At 44.5% G+C, this 17432-nt stretch overlaps 1 pseudogene; it reads left to right on the top strand.

The window, feature by feature from the left end:
- LOC135206544 (lysoplasmalogenase TMEM86A-like) overlaps window positions 1-17432 on the top strand; it is a 153668-nt pseudogene that overhangs the window by 134067 nt on the left and 2169 nt on the right.

Here is a 17432-nt window from a genome sequence, read left to right on the forward strand (position 1 = left end):
AAGTTTAATGTATACTACCTGGCAGGTATATATAATTAATTCCCACCCTCCTCCCTCAGGAGACAGGGTTCAGAGAAAACAAATCTGGCCCAATTGGGGAACGGTTCCTAGCGCTAGCGCCACGGTAACGGGGTGGTGGTTGCCTGAACTCTAATAGGTTACTAGCGTTTGCCGCGAGTTTTGAAAATTTCTGCAGGTGGAACAGAGAATATAGCTATATATATACCTGCCAGGTAAGTATACATTAAACTTTGTTTTAACATAAAAAACTTCATATTTTGATCATTCCCACTCAATGGATTCTTTATCTGGGAATGATTCTGGACTCTAAGAATTTTCAGGCTTTTCTCTCTCAAAAGAATCAGTTTTGTCTCCTTTGCATCAGACAGTTCATGTTCCTTCAGGAATGCTTGGCTACTCAGTGGATGAGCCTTCCTGGAACACTGGCTTAGTTGAGAAGTTTGTGAAGTTAGGGAGCTTCACATGAGGCCACTACAATTCTTTCCAAAAGTGAATTGGAGCAAGAAAACACTAGAGGATTTCATTTGTGTTCCGATAACGTCAGAAATCAAGCAGGACATTTGCTGGTGGTTGTCTGAAGGAAGACTTCAAGAAGGGAAGTCTCTCCTTCTGTTGAGCCCAGACCGAGACTTGTACTCGATGCCTCAAACTGGTTGGGGAGCACAAACTGGGGGACAGGAAGGCCTCGGGAACATGGTCAGAATTCATAAGTGCCACATAAACGCGAAGGAGCTCAAGGTAATCTACCTCAGGGACTTTACTACGAGCCTTTCCTCCCTTGTTCAGGGAAAAACAGTAGTGATTCATTCCGACAATTTGACAGCTCTGTTTGTATATCAAGAAAGAAGGAAAAACACACTCCTTTTTCCCTTTACCAAGTAACTTGAGAGCTTCTCCTTTAGGCAGGAAGGAATGGGGTGTTGCCGACTCGTTTCATCCAGGGAAGATGAATGACCTAGCAGATGCCCTAAGTCTTCAGAATCAGGTCCTGCCGACGAATGGACTCTAAATCAACAACTGTGCAAGGACCTATGGAGGCTTTGGGCATTAACTATCCATAGACCTCTGTGACTTTTTGAAGAATCACCGACTCCCGCCCTAGATTCTGTTCTCCAATCCCGGATCCTGTTGTTGGAGGATGGATGCACTGTTACAAGGACCGGACCAAGTTAGCCTCTCACATAAATGTAATAATAACACTAGTAGCCCTCTTTTGGCCGGGAACAGATGGTTCCTACCTCAAAAACACTCTTCCCAGACAACCACATTTTCAGAGGTGCCATCTAGGATTGTTCTCTCTGGCTCTGACAGGTTACAGGCTGTCAAGTGTCTCGTTACATTGAAGGGATTTTCTAGAGGAGTTGCAAAGGCTATTCCTAAATGCAGGCGGCCTTCATCTAATAAATTATACCAGTCCAAGTGTTCTAGCTTCAGAGATGTGTAGTGGACACAAGGGGTCCTCTTCTGAAACAACTGTAAGCCAAATAGCTGACTTCCTTCAGTCCAAGTGTTCTAGCTTCAGAGATGTGTAGTGGACACAAGGACAAAGGGGTCCTCTTCTGAAACAACTGTAAGCCAAATAGCTGACTTCCTTCTTTACTTGAGGACATCCAGGAAGTTATCTACATGTACAGTCAAAGGCTATAGGTCTATGCTTAGTTCAGTCATCAAGTATAGAGGACTTGATTTGTCATCAAAGAGTATTTAAGCCTTGGCAATGGCAAAGCGTATTAGTGAAATTCAGGCAATAGACAAAAGGATTGGATTTTTGTAGATGTATGTTCCTTCTCTCTGGATCTAGCGAAGAATGAGGATCTATCTAACCCATGGCCTTGCTCATTCACCATAAAAAATTTGATGGATATTCTCGAGCCCGAGGAAGAGGAGAGGCTACTGTACCTGGTTAGAGCCTTGAGATATTACCTTCAAAGAAAAACAGAAAAGGTTAGGGATTCTTCAGATTGCCTCTTGGTGTTTGGTTAGGAATCTGTCTCATCTGCTCTCCAAAAAATGCCTTAGTCTTTTCTCTAAGAAGTCTAATTACAGAAGCTCATGCAGAAATCCAAGAGGAGAATTGTCTACCATGAAAGTCAAGGTTCATGAGGTGAGGGCTGTTGGAACTTCTCAAACCTTCATTCATAGTATGGCATTCGCCAAGATCGTACAAGCAACGTTTCTGGAGGTGTAGAGTCAGTATTTGCTTCATACTACCTAAGATATGGAAACTATCTTAGAGAATTGTAACACATTAGGACTGATATCCGTGGCTGCATGATGTAGGGAGAGGATCATAGGGAATCTGACTTCCCTTTACTCATTTTTGCCTTTCAATTAGGTATTGTCTTGTTGGAAGCCTGGAGGCACATTTGTGGCTAGAGTACCCACTAGTTCTTTTTAGTGGTTGACTGGCCAGGTAAGTAAACAACAAGCATATTATGTTGAGAGACATTTTGTTTCAATTTCATTTCACAATAGTGCATTGAGATAGAGTATGTCCATGGATCCCCTCTCCTTTCAAATGTGGAATAAGCTATAAATTACTGGGTAAGTCTCATATACAAAAATGATATTTTTATAATAAATAAAAATAAGGTTTTGTATACTTACCAAGTAATTAAATGATCGGAGCCCACCCACCTCCCCTTGCGTGGACATAAAAGCACAAAACGAATTTAAGATCTCTGTCAGGTTGTTCCTGTTCCCTCCCTCCCTCTCCAAGCCCCAAGTAGCAGGCGGGCATTTCAACTGCACCTTAACCGGAATTAGTGCTACCCTCGAATTTTCAATTGGTAGGCTTCCTTGGGTAGGAAGCTCTTAGCTATATAATTACTTGGTAGCATATATAAAACCTTATTTTATTACAAAAATATCATATTAGATCAAACTGGAATACAAATAATTTTTATATTGGAGTATATTTCAGTATAAACGGGGAGGAACTGGTCAGAATGTGGTAAAAAGATGGTTAGCAGGGGGAGATGGGGTGAGTGGGGAAGTATCCCTCGCTCACCAATTTTGTAGGTATGACAATTGTCCATGTTAGAGAATATATGTTCAGCTCTCTCGTACTGACTACTGGTTGAGAATTTGGATTTTTTATTAACATTCACTCATTGTTATTTTCTTTGTTTAACTTTGTTTTTGTTGTGCTGTTGTTCTCAAGTTATATGTCGGCAAGGAAGTGCCCTATTTAGACTCATTGATAGATAAAAATTTGTCGGGGATTTTAGTGGGGATGTGTCCTTGTAATTCTATTACTCCTACTAAGAAACACTGATTTTTAGGTGTCTGTAAGACATCAGTACAAGCAGTCCCCAGTTATCGGCGGGGTTTCCGTTCTCGGCAGGGGGCTGATAAGCAAAACTGCGTTAACGGAAACTCAGCAATTTATGAGATTCGATTAATGTCGCCGATAACTGGTTAATGGCACCACTGTTAGGTATCTTATGGTGCCTTAACTCTATTATCAGGCACCATAAGGCACCATAACTCTGTTATTAACATCTTATGGCACCTAAACTCGGCCTGTTATGGTGTCATAAATCGCTGATTTTATGGCACTAGACAAGCTCCATAAAACTGGTATCACCATTAACCAAGTCCGGCGATAACTGGGTACTGCCTGTATAAAAGTACTATGGGAGTTTGACATAATATGGTTTAGGTAACCCTTCTGTCATGGCCTTTCTAATTGACCTGGCAGAGGAAGGTCTTAATGTGCCAGCCTATTCTGCCAGCCTATTCCTTAGTTAGTTCCTTATGGTTTAGGCTGTCTTGACTTTTTTGACTGCTGCATTGGACAGATGGAGTAATTGCTCATAGGGGACACTTCCAATTGGTGTGGTGTAGTCTTCAGCTCTTGTCTTGACCTTCCCTGCAATGCAAGGCAAATAGGACGCAGAGAGGGAATTATTAGAACTCTTCATCTTTTAATACTGACTTTTGGAGAGGATTAGTATGGCTAAGTCACAGGATTCAAAAGCTTCACTCATTATTTGTGGAGAAAAATGCAAAGCACAATGTGTCTAAATTCAAATTCCTCAGATCAACATGGCTGGTCGGCTTTTGATTTCTGAGTATCTGACTTTGTTCGGCTAATTGAGGAACCCACATACATTCATGTAATTGATTAGACCTCATAGTCACAGATGTGCCAGCTGTTGTGAAGTCCAAGGTCTGTGAATATATAGGCACTTTCTGATCATCCGAACTTTGTTAGTGCTAATTATATTAGCTGAGATTTGTTTCACTGATTTTGACTCCTGAATTTGACTTTTGATTGAATTGTGTCAGACTCTAGTTTATCTAGTATATTAGGTTTTGGAGCAAAGGCTAAATACATTTGACTCCCATACTGTGTGTAGTATGTGCAGAGGACAAGTTTGTTCCCTAACTCTGCTTTGAAAATTGTTCTTAACTCTTTGACTTGCGACGAGTGTAAAGATTGGAGGAAGGGGAAATGGCAAGTATTAGATTCTCATTTAATGAAACTAAATGTGACAGAAGTAAGACTGCTAGTCAGTGAGTTCACCAAGAGTTGATAATATTGATAATGTCAATGTTCCTGTATCTGTTATGCCTTTGACTGCCTTTTCTTCCAATTAATGCTTCTCTGACTTTTCCCTTGACTCCAATTCCCAGCTCCCTTTCTTTGGAAGCCAGTACCATTGCCAATCTTAAGGCACAGATAGATTAAAAGTTTGGTCTACTAGTGAATACAGTGTCCCCAAATTGGGACTTCAGTTAAAGTCCCTGATGGACAGAGTGAACAGTTTTAGTGCAAGTGCAGTGGAGGGAGGTGACTATCTGTTCCACGGACACTCCTAGACCAAGGTCCCCTGCTAAACTCCCTTGCCCATGGGAGGAAGCAAACTGGCAGTCAAAGGCGAGGTTGGTGGGGTTGGCCCATTGTAGTTGCTCCTCAAACGAGCCTGTTGATGTGATCCCAGGACTTGTTTGCCGCCTGTTCATGCACTTTCCTTAAGTGACTCAGACACGGGTGTATATATAGGACAAAGTAAACATTTTTCTAATGTCTCTAGGCCGCTGAAAAGGCCTGATACAACAAAAGATGATTCTCCTTTGTTTGATCAATGTTCTAAAGAGCAAGAGCTCAGTCTGCTCCCTTCTTTTGTTTCTGGGAGAGCCCCCGTCAGTGCTGACTCCAGCTCTCTGCTCCTAAGAAAGTATCCAAACGCCAGTAACCGAGTGCATAGTGTATGGCAAACATCAAGTATATGACAAATGACACCCAACGGCTGAGTGCTCGTGTCCGAGCACCTAGTATGTGGTCATGCAGTGTTAGAGCGCCCAGTGCCTGAATGACAAGTATATGAACGTTCAGTATCCAAGTGCCCAGTGGCCGAAACGCCCAAGCTATAGAACGCGCAGAGCTTCCAGACTCCGAATGTGCAGTGTATGTGTCCAGTGCCGGAGCGTAAAGGTATTGTGTTCCTTTTTGAACAAGGGGGTTCAAGTTATATTCAGACGAGTGCTATAGTGTTACAGCACCTGATTGCGAGCATTCAGTATCTTAGTGTTCAGCTCAACCTGAATGCACTTCAGTGTAAACGTACGAGCCCAGGTATCCAGCTCTTGTTTGCATGCAGTTAATAGTGCTTCCTATTTCTAGCTACGCTTCCACCCATTTGGCCCCTGAAAGAGAGGCGTACTGTGCCACATCCCGAGCCAGTTGCCTACTCAGGAACAACTTGACAGATTCCATATCAAGCAACCCCTCACCGATGACCTCAGAATCCTCTGGATGTTTTAGGAGACTGTCTTTTCTCTTTGGAAGAAGAAGAGTTAGAGCAGGAGCAACTGCCTTCTAATTTTTTGGCTCCTGCAGTATTTCCCTGTACTCTACCCTTCTTTATTTTATCTAGCAGTTCTGTCTTCACCAGGATTGGCATTATGATGCAACAACCTTCAGGAACAGCATGGCTTCCTAAGATGGTTTTGTCATCATCTAAGAAGGCTTTCACCAAGGTTGACTCTTGGTTAGCTGAGAAAAGGGAAGTCGGTAAAGCGACTTTCTGTTCTCACCCCTCTCGATTAGTGAAGGAAAGGCAAGGGTTGTATGCTACTGGGGAAAATCCTTCCTTGGGAGTATCTGCCATCCTCTCAAGGGGATTTTTTGTCTTATTGATTCAGGTAGGAGATCTGCTTTCTCTTCAGTGAAAGTCTTCTTTACTACCTCGGAGATAGGCCACCTTATCGAAGACATTTTTAAGGTGTTTAGAAGTCCTTAGCCTCCTAGACTGGACAGTAGGGGCTCTAGCAAAGAACATAGAGGACTGCCCTAACCTTTAAGAGAATTTTGCTATGGATTGGCTCCATGTACTTAGATACACAGATAAAGTAGGTAGAGACAGCACTACCAGAGTACAGGCAGTCCCTGTTTCACGGCGGGGGTTCGTTCCCAGGGGGTGTGCTGATAAGTGAAAAACGCCATTAACCAAAACTTGGCGATTTATGGTGCCTATGGTGCCATAGGCACCCTTATGGCACGCTCCAATATGTATCAATAACCGGAACTCGGCCCGTTATGGCACATAAAGTGCTGATTTATGGCGCTAGACAAGCTCCATAAAACCGGATCGCTGATAATGAGGGACTGCCTGTACTGAAAACGATGGGAGCTGTGGTGTTCCTTTACCATAAAAGGGGTAACTCCCTCTCAGAGATCATCACTGCCAATTGCTCCCCTAGGCACAACCCTAGACAAAACCTCTGGCATCACAGCCCTTTTGTGGTATTAGAGGACACTTCTAACTCCTGCCCTTGCAGAAATCTTGAGCCAGGAGGACCAGCAAGTAACCTGCAGTTATACCTGCCCCTAGAAAATAAAGAATGAAACCTTTGTGCACCTCTAGGAGTGAGGCTATGGAGGAGTTATGGAGTTGCCATTTGACAACGTCAGAGAGAGAGAGAGAGAGAGAGTAATTGTTGGTTGGGTGGTTATGACTGTATTGGCTGTTGTGAGTTCTGGTTGTCTGTTGTGCGTTGATTGTTAGAGTTCTGTGTTTGGAGTTTTTTTGGTGAGTCTTTGGTCAGTCTTGAGTCAGAAGCTGTGATGGTCAGTAGAGACTTCAGGAAGGAGAGACTTCAGGAAGGGATTTCTCTTGTCATTATGAACCCCAACCTAGAGTTCTTCTCCAATGCATCGGACAGAGGATGGGTAGTCTCTTGGGAGACAAGAGTCTCAGGATTATGGATGGAACAAGAGAAGACCCTTCACATAAATGTAAAGGAGTTGAAGGCAATTTTTTCTGAGTCTACAAGCCTTTGTCTTCTAATTGCTGGAAGAAAAGTAGCAATTTATGCAGACAACACCACGGCGCTATCATGTGTGCAAACAAGGGATACACTCTCTCTGAACAAAGTGGTGGAAGACCTCATTCTTTTGGCGAACAAACACAAGATAATTTTTTTTTTCAAGGTTTGTTCAAGGAAAAATGAACGTCTCGGCAGACGAGCTGAGATGCTCATGCCTAGTCCTTCTGATGGAGTGGACTGGGAACAAGAGTGTTTGCTGAGTTTTGTGGAGACTGGGAAGGAAAAATCAGCTATAGATCTCTTCGCCACCTCAAGGAACAATCGCCTTCCAATTTTTTGGTTTTTTTTTCTCGTTCCAGACCCACAAGCATGGAGGACAGATGCTTCTGGACTGGAAGGGCCTTGATGTGTATGCATTTCCCCCTTCAGTCTTATAAGAGAGGTCATCAACAAATTTCAGTCCCGTCAGAATGTGTCGATGACACTCGTGGGCCCCATTCTGGCCCAGGAAAGAATGGTTCCCCGACCTCCTCCAGCTCTTGGTGGACTTCCCAAAATTCTGCCACAAGGTTGATGTCTTCTCAAACAACCCCACTTTGACAGGTACCATCAAGGGTTGTCCGCTCTGTCCCTACAGTAATTCAGGACTGTCAGGAGCCTTGTCAGAGCGAAAGGTTTTTCCTGAAGAGCGGCAGAGGCTATTGCTAAATGCAGAAGTTCTTCTTCCAAACTCTTACCAATTGAAGTGGAGGATGGTGCAGACAAAGTCATGTGTCTTCTACAACCTCTATAACAGAAGTAGTGGTTTTTGTTATTTCTGAGAGATACAAGAAAGCAGTCAACCTCTACAATTAAAGGTTATAGGTCTATGCTTTCTTCAGTTTTAAAGCATAGAGGCAGGACTCAGTGACCTCATTAAATCTTTTGAGCCTTCAAAAGCGGGGAAAGCCTGGGGAAGTGGGATTGGAACTTGGATGTTGTTTTAAGGTGGATATCCAGTCCAGCAGTTTGAGCCTTAGTTTCCTCTGCGAAGGATTCAATGAAAAAGACTGTTTTTTAGTTGCCTTAGCTATGGCTTGTAGAGTAAGTGAAATCCAGGCCATTAGTTAAGGAGGCCTGGGTTCACTCAGAACAACGCAGTGTATTCCTACGTTGGAGATTTTCTGGAAGAACAATATTGCATGACTAAGAGAGAGAATTGTTGTTGGTCTTTTTTCTGGCTTGGTTGTAAGACAAGATGGCTGACTCACATGTGCAATAGTCACTTCTGCAGTTTTTTGACGTAGGAAAATGGTTCAGCTCTTAGCTGAAGACGAGGAAAATGCCCTCTGTCTGTGAGTCCATTATACTCCATCACATGTCAGAGTGTTTATCATTGAACCCAATACCTTGCTACAAAACCAGGCTAAAAGATATTTATTTGATACAAGTCTTGTCACCATGGAGCGCTGGCTCACCATGGAGGGGTAACTCTTTTGAGGACGTAACGACGACTACACTATAAAAAATCTAACTATACGTAATTGTTTAACCTGAAATTTGGATGAAGCTTCTCTTAAGAATTTAGTTTTTAAACACTTTTTCCTTTAGATCATACTTAATACAGCAAAGTGCAATGGTGAGCTTCAAGCCCTTTCCTGTAAGACTTTAAGGGACATAGTCTTCTCTTTTTTTTACTTTCAAAAACATCAGAGCAAAACCTTTTCCAGATTTGTGACTACATCATTGAATGTTTTAATAGGCAATGAAGAGGAAGCTCTTGTTATGTCCATCTATGGACTAAGGATTTATCTAGAAGGACTTAGTCCTTGAAGAGGAGTTGAGAATTTATTTTTCAGGCGTGAAGATACCAAACACTCCAATGTTCAAGAATGCTATGTCTTTTTTTCAATGTTCTTTAATCAAGTAAGCACATGTGGAGTCGAATCGCGATCATTTGCCATCGTTTGAAAGCAAAACCATAACTTCCATGATTTGAGCACGTCTTTTAAATTCCCTAAAAAGCTTTGTTAGAGTAGGTTAGCAACACAGCTCAATGGCCATCAACCTCAGTAAAGCCTGAAGTCCTATCATCACAGCAGAGACTAATTTCTTAACCAAAATAAAAGAGAACCTTCCTTTCTCTCTGACCTTTGGGTTATTTGGAAATCCCTGTGTTAAGTTTGGGGAGTACATAGTGAATAGGAATGCACCTTCATATCAGGAGGTAGTCATTATCTGTAGTTTTGGACTGTAGGGTATGGATCTTTTACTCTTGGCACACGAGTCACTATATTCTGTGAGATAAGAGTCCTTTATTTTTTTTTTCCCTGTAATCATACTCGGACAATTCTCACTGCAAGGTCCTTGCACCATACAAGGCAAGACTGCTAAGCTTTTTTAACCCTTTTAAAAAAAGCTTTTAGTTTTGCTTGGCTGAGCAAATGCCTCTCTGGCTGCACTAATCCTCCATTTTCAGTCTGTGTTAGTCAGTAACTTTAACAGTAGGTAAGATTTATCCAAAATAATGGCAATTTTTCTCAAATTACTGTATTTAGATATCTACTGGAAACTCACCCACCCTCCCCACGTCATAATAGGAGGTCATTACAAATTTTGACCAAAATGTAAACATTCTAATTCCACCTGGTGGGGAAACAGGTGATTACAGACAGTCCATATAAGTCAGCCAAGCATTATACTTTATTTGTTCATGAAACTTACCTGTCAGATATATATATAGCTGTATTCTCTGAAGTCCGACAGAATTTCTAAAACTTACGACACACGTAGTGGGAGTTGGGTGGTTAGTACCCATTCGCCGTCTGGGAGGCGGGTATCAGGAACCATTCCCATTTCTATCAGATTTCTTCTGTCGCCGGTGTCGTAAACATCTGTTTTACACACCTCCGCCTCAGGATTTTGGAAAACTTTCATTGCTTGAGTATCCTCTTGACTTTTTGGTTTTTTGATTGGATCGATAGCTTGGCATACGTGACTTTGGACTGTTTTGAATTTGGCTTAGAATTTTTTCCTTAAATATGTCTGGATGTAGTTCGGCTAGCGCCAGGGTGTGTTCGAAAGTGGAATGCAAGGTTAGGCTACCTAAAGCCTTAGTTGATCCTCACACATTGTGTAAAGGGTGTAGGGGGCAAGAGTGTAAATATGATTTGCGCTGTAATGAGTGTGAAAGCTTGGATGATTTACAATGGAAGACGTATGAATCCTACGTAAATAAGTTAGAACGTGATAGGATCAGGAGTCTTCCTCCAGGAGTAAGTCGGGTAGCAGACAGGGTCTTAATGTATCCCTTCTAACCCTCCTTTAGATTTTGTCTCCTAACCCCGTAGTGTTGCCTTCGGGCCCTCAAGTGGTGTCTGCGGAAGGTAATGCCCTTTCGCTTATCCTGGATTCATTGAAGACGCTTAAATCTAAAGTGCTTGCCCTTGAAAACAGGCAAAAATAAGTGCAGTGATAGTGCCCCTAGTGAAGTGGAGGGGGCGTCAGATCGGCCCTATAGCGCCTCTAGGCTGGGACCTCTGCCGGACTCCCAGGACTCAGGGAGAGGGCATGTCGAAGGCCGAAGGAGGTTACGGGGAACCTCCACCGATCTGACGTCCCTTCAGCAGTTCTGTGGACGCTTCCCAGGCTGCTAAGGAGCGTGCTCGAGCACGTATCCTAAAGGATTGTTCTCGTCTTCCGACGCGTCCTCCCCGCGCAAGGGGTGGGAATCTCGTTCGGATTCGCGACCTTTTGAAGAGGACTCTTCAAGATCTTGACGCTTCACATCATGCTTTGTCTGAGAGGCATTCTTCTCCGGAAAGCGTAGCTTTCCGCCCCAGAAGAAGTCTAGGACGTCATCCGATGATGACGCCCGCGAGCGCCCCAGTCGCTCTAGAGCCAAGGCTGTTCCTGGGAGAAGGAAGAAGGCGTCCCCTCGCCCCTCTCCTTCTCACAAGCGCAGCTCGTCTCCGCGTAAGGAGACATCTCAGACGGAGATCATCATTGCTATGCAACGGCAACTGGACGCTTTACTGAAGCAGAAGGAGACGGTTCCTCGTCGCAGGAAAGACGATAGACTTCCTATCAAGAGAACTAGGCAGTCTTCTCCAACGGCTCCTCTTTCGTCCCCGTCTCCTGATATTTCGCCCTCTAGACTTCGTTTTGCTCCCCAGGGTTCGTCTAGAGGTGACGTTAGACGCCAGGTTAGAGAGAGATCTCTACATGCTCCTCTCTCTTCCCGTAGAGAGGACGCTCGGCGTTCCGACTTCGACGCTTCTGCTGACGACGAGTTTTGTAGCTGTCGGACGGACTTCTATGCGTTCTGCCCCTCTTCGACATGACAGTGTTGACGCTCAACGATACGCTAGTCGGGCAGTTGATCAAGTTTCTTCACGGGACGTTACGTCAAGGACGCTTCGCGGGACGTTAGAAGAGTCTCTACGATGGACGCTCCTTTGGACGCTCGGTCGGACGCTGATTTGGACGCTCGAGAGGACGCTAGGTTGGACGCTCAGATGGACGCTCGTAGACGTTGTAGTAAGAGCTCTGTGGACGCGAATGTGGAAGTTCGCTGTCACTCGGATGTTGTTCCCGAGGCTTTGGCTGACGCTTCACGTCTTATTTCTTCTTCACGTTCGCCTCTAAAGGTGATTCCTGATCCTGTGACTGTTAAGGATCCGTTACCCTCTTCTTCTCTTCATCGTTCGGATAGGAGACTTGGAGCTAAAGGACTTCTGCCTCTTCCTTCGGATTTGCACTCGGGTAGGGAAGAAGGAGAACTTAGCGGTTCTTCTGAGGATGTTGATGAAGAACAACCTGCTACGTCTGCTTCGTCAGATTACCAAGTTTTGGCGCGGCTACTTCGTGATTCGTTTGGGGATACTTTCCAGCCTGCTGCTCCTCCTTCTCCTCCTTCTCAGTTTTTCGTCGTCGAAGACAAGCAAGACTCCAGGTTTCGTGAAGATGAAGACGTCGTTATCTACTAGAAAGAGCTTTCCGGAAGGTTAACGCCTGGATGGAGTCTAGGAAAAGCAAAGGGAAGGACTACTTTTGCCCTGCCTCCGTCTAGACTTAGCGGTAAGGCAGGGATGTGGTATGAGACAGGCGAAGAATTAGGATTGAAGGTTCCTACGTCTGCTCAAGGTGATTTCGCCAGCATGGTTGATGCCTCAAGGAGGGCCCTTTTAGCCTCAGCTAAAGTGTCATGGACGACTTCCGAACTGGACCATCTTTTGAAGGGACTGTTTAGGTCCTTAGAGGTCTTCAACTTCTTAGACTGGTGTCTTGGAGCTTTAGACAACCAGTCTCGTAAGCCAGACTCGATCAGCTTGGGGGAGCTGTCCAGTGTATTGTCATGCATGGACAAGGCTGTCAGGGATGGCTCAGAGGAGTTAGCATCTCATTTTTCAGCAGGGGTGCTTAAGAAAAGGTCGCTTTATTGCAACTTTGCGGCTAAGTCTGTCTCTCCCGCACAGAGGACAGAACTTTTGTATGCTCCCTTCTCGAGTCATCTCTTCCCCCAAGCTATGGTGAAGGATCTGGCAGTTAGTCTGCAAAAGAAAGCCACGCAAGACCTGCTGGCTCAGTCTTCGAGACGTTCCGCCGGCTGGCCTTCAACGTCTTCAGGAGCCCAACCGTTTAGAAAGCAGAAGCCCTTTCGTGGAGGGACTTCCGCTAGATCGTCTCCTCGAGGAAGAAGCCTTCCTAGAGGTAGAGCCCCTTCCAAGTCTAGGGGCAAGAAGTGAGAGATCGTGCCTTCAGCCACCGGTAGGAGCCAGGCTGCAGTTGTTTGCAGAAGCCTGGAGAGAAAGAGAGGCAGACACCTGGTCTCTCGACTTCATAGAGAAGGGTTTACAAGATACCTTTCATAAAGCCGACCCCCGTTGACTTCCACTCCCAGGGACTTGTCCCCATCGTATCCTCAAACAAAGCGAAAGATACTTTTCGACCTGCTCGAGCAGATGCTCGAGAAACGAGCAGTGGAACAGGTTTTAGACCTGGCAACACCAGGATTTTACAACAGATTGTTTCTTTGTACCGAAACAATCGGGAGGGTGGCGGCCGGTCTTGGATGTAAGTCGTCTAAACCTCTATATAGAAAAGCAGAGGTTCAAGATGGAGACTCCTCAGTCAGTTCTGGGGGCCTTAAGACCTGAGATTGGATGGTATCACTCGACCTCTCCAGGACGCCTACTTTCACGTCCCGATACATCCCAATCGATGAAGTACCTTCGGTTCGTACTGAAAGGGAAGGTCTTTCAATTCAGGGCTCTTTGTTTCGGACTGAGTACGGCCCCATTTTATCTTCACCATCTTAATGAAGAACGTGGCGAGGTGGCTCCATCTTTCCAACATCAGAATCTCGCTCTATCGGACGACTGGCTCATACGGAGCCTCCTCGCAGACCCGGTGCCTGAAGGACTTGCAAACGACTCTGTCTTTAGCTGCGTCCCTGGGACTTCTGGTAAACTTCGAAAAGTCACATCTGACCCCAACACAGTCCATCTGTATCTGGGGATTCAGATGGATTCAGTGGCATTTCGGGCTTTTCCGTCCCAGGAACGTCAGCAACAAGGCAATAGAAAAAGTGTCAGCCTTTCTAGGAAGGATCATGCTCGGTGAGGGAATGGATGAGTCTGCTGGGGACCATTTCCTCGCTGGAGAAGTTTGTTTCCCTGGGGGTGAGCTACACCTCCGACCTCTTCAGTTCTTTCTGTCGACAGCTGGACAGAAAAGGACAACTTCGACATGAAGTTAAGCATCTCGGAAGAGGTGAAGAACCATCTAAGATGGTGGCTCGATCCGTGGAAGCTGTCAGAGGGCATATCCCTCAAGCTTCAGAACCCCGACCCTAGTGTTGTTCTCCGACGCGTCATCCACGGGGAGTGGGGAGCAACTCTAGGGGGGGCGGGGGGGAGGAAGTGTCAGGTACCTGGAGAGGGGAACAGGTAACCTGGCATATCAACTTCAAAGAGCTGGCATCGGTTCAATTAGCTCTCCAGTTCTTCCAGAACAAAGTCTCCCGTCGTGTAGTTCAAGTCAACTCGGACAACACCACAGCCCTGGCATACTTGAAGAAACAAGGAGGAACACACTCTCGCTCCTGTTCGCTTTAGCGAAAGAGATTCTACTTTGGGCAAAGGAGAGAGAAGTCACAATATTGACAATGGTTCATTGCCGGAGTCGAGAAAGAATCCGTCCGGGCAGATCTCCTCAGTTGACAAGGACAGTTATTGCCGACAGAGTGGACCCTCAATCAAGACGTATGCCAAGGAGCTGTGGGGTCTTTGGGGATGTCCCTTAGTGGACACTTTGCAATGTCAAGGACGGCGAGACTTCCCCTGTATTGCTCCCCGTTTCTCGATCCGGGAGCATAGCAGTAGACGCCCTTCTATGGGATTGGACGGGCCTGGGTCTCTACGCTTTTCCCCCCTTCAAGATCCTGGGGGAGGAGGTGATGAGAAAATTTCGCAGCATCGGAGGGGACGAGGTTGACTTTAATCGCCCCCTTTGGCCCGCAGCGATCTGGTTCACAGAGGTGATGTTCTACCTAGTGGATTATCCGAGATCTCTTCCGTTAAGGAGAGATCTACTCTAACCCCAGCACTTCGAGAGGTACCACAAAAACCTCTCCGCTCTGAGTCTGACTTGCGTTCAGGACTATCCAAAAGTTGGCCAGAGCGAGAGGTTTTTCAAAATCAGTGGCTAAAGCTATCGCCATCGCGAGAGACCATCATCAATCGCGGTTTACCAATCGAAGTGGGCAGCCTTTAGAAGTTGGTGTAAGAGAAAAGGAGTTTCCTCTACCACTACCTCTGTGAGTCAAATCGCCGACTTCTTGCTTTATCTTAAACAAGATCTGAACGCTGGCAGTGTCAACCATTAAGGCTACAGAAGCGTCTTATCTGTAGTTTTTTTTCGCCATAGAGGTCTTGACCTCGCTAATAACAAGGATCTCCATGATCTATTGAGATCTTTCGAGACGACCAAGGTACCGCTACCGAAGTTACCTTCGTGGAACCTGGATGTGGTCCTCAAATATTTGATGTCAAATCGCTTTGAACCTCTTTCCTCTTCGTCTCTAAGAGATTTGACGAAGAAAACTGTATTCCTAACTGCTCTGGCGACGGCGAAAGAGAGTTAGCGAAATACAGGCTATCAGCAAACACGTTGGCTTCAAAGGGCATAATGCGGTCTGCTCTTTGGGTATGTCGTTTCTGACTGGCCAAAAACGAAAACCCTTCCAATCCGTGGCCTAAAACGTTCGAGATCAAGGGTATGGCAGAGATCATTGGTCAAGAGCCAGAAAGATCCGTGTCCTGTTAGGGCTCTTAGAGAATATCTTCGTAGAACGAAGGATTGTCGAGGTTCTGCGGAGAACTTATGGTGTTCGGTCAAGAGACCAAACATGCCCATGTCCAAGAATGCACTGGCATTCTTTTTAAGAAACACCATTAAAGAGCGCACTCTTCTTGCAAAGACAGCGACTTTAAGCTGCTAAAAGTTAATGTGCACGAAAAGTAAGGGCTATTTCGACCTCAAATAGCCTTTCAGAAAAACATGGCTCTTAAAGACATTTTAATTAAGTGCTACTTTTTGGAGGAGTAACTCAGTGTTCGCCTCGCACTACCTATCGGGTGGTGTGAACGACCTATGAAAACTGTTACTCTCTTGGGCCATACGTCGCCGCAGACACTATTTTTTTGGGGGCAGGAGGTAGCACTCATCCTTTTCCCATAGAAAAGGGTAGGTGAGTTTTTAATATTTGTATGTTTATGGTTGTAGGGTCGGCTGCCGAGTACGGTCGTCCCTTCCTTTAGCCTTTGGTATATGGGGAGTTTGTTGTTAGGCTAACTTAGGTGGTGGTTTTTGCCTCGTTGCCCTCAGAAGTATGGTCATGGTCTAGTCACATTGTGGTCCCGTCCCCGTTGACAGATCATCTAGAGCGCACCAACTCTAGTGAAGCAGAAGCAGGCTTGGGGTGACAGTAATCACGAAGTCAGCTATGCTAACAGGTAAGGAACCAAGATGTCAATCATCTACATTTTATATGTTTCCTAAAATCCTTTTTCTGTCTCTCCCCACCGCCAAAGGTGGGATTCAGCTATATATATATCTGACAGGTAAGTTTCATGAACAAAATGATATTGTTAAGATACAACAAAGTTTGTTCATACTTACCTGGCAGATATATATATTTTTAGTACCCACCCACCTCCCTCAGAGACAGTGGAGATAGAAATCTGATAGAAAATGGGAATGGTTCCTGATACCCGCCTCCAGCGGCGGGAATGGGTACTAACAACCCAACTCCCATTACGTGTGTCGTAAGTTTTAGAAATTCTGTCGGACTTCAGAGATACAGCTATATATATATCTGCCAGTAAGTATGAACACTTTATTGTATCTTAACAATATCATTTTTAAATGCTGAGGCACAAAGATGTATGCTAACTTAATAGTAGGTAACAATTAATTATATATATTATGATTTGCATATTTTAAGTTCATTATGTCATTTGTATGGTATCATTGTAGATTATTAATGTTTCCTCTGTCAGATGGTCAAAACTACATTAGATACAGAAACTATATTTACCCTGTATCTGTAATTACCAGCGCTTAATGACCTTGGGCCAAAATTCTATTTTCCATTTCATTCCACCTGTAAATTGAATTCAACATTACATCTTGACATTGATTGTAAAATAGCAAGCAAATGATTTCTTAATTCCTTTTCTTATAATTTTTCATTTAGAAAATTGGATGTACTGTATCTACATTCATTTGATGCAGATTTCAGATACTATGTATTTTCCATTTGTTTAAAATTCACTGTACACCAAATTTTCTAAAGGTCATATTCCTCTTTTTTTTTGTGGAGGTTTTATTTTTCTAACCATTTTAAACCATTTTATTTTCTTCATGCAATAGGTTTGTATTTGTTGATGCCTGGTACTTCAGGAGTCATTAGCTTTGGAATGCCAGTATATGCATTTCTCCTTATGACAAATGGTGTGGCGAGCTGTGGCACGTGTGCAGCTTTTTGAAGAACTATGGACATGGACCAGTTATGTTCCTGCATGGGGGGGATTCTTTTTGCTGTGTCTTGATGGATGTATTGGCTTCAATGAATTCTATGGTCGTGTGCC

The sequence above is a fragment of the Macrobrachium nipponense genome, chromosome 31, assembly GCF_015104395.2.
Source record: "Macrobrachium nipponense isolate FS-2020 chromosome 31, ASM1510439v2, whole genome shotgun sequence".
NCBI classification, from domain to species: domain Eukaryota; kingdom Metazoa; phylum Arthropoda; class Malacostraca; order Decapoda; family Palaemonidae; genus Macrobrachium; species Macrobrachium nipponense.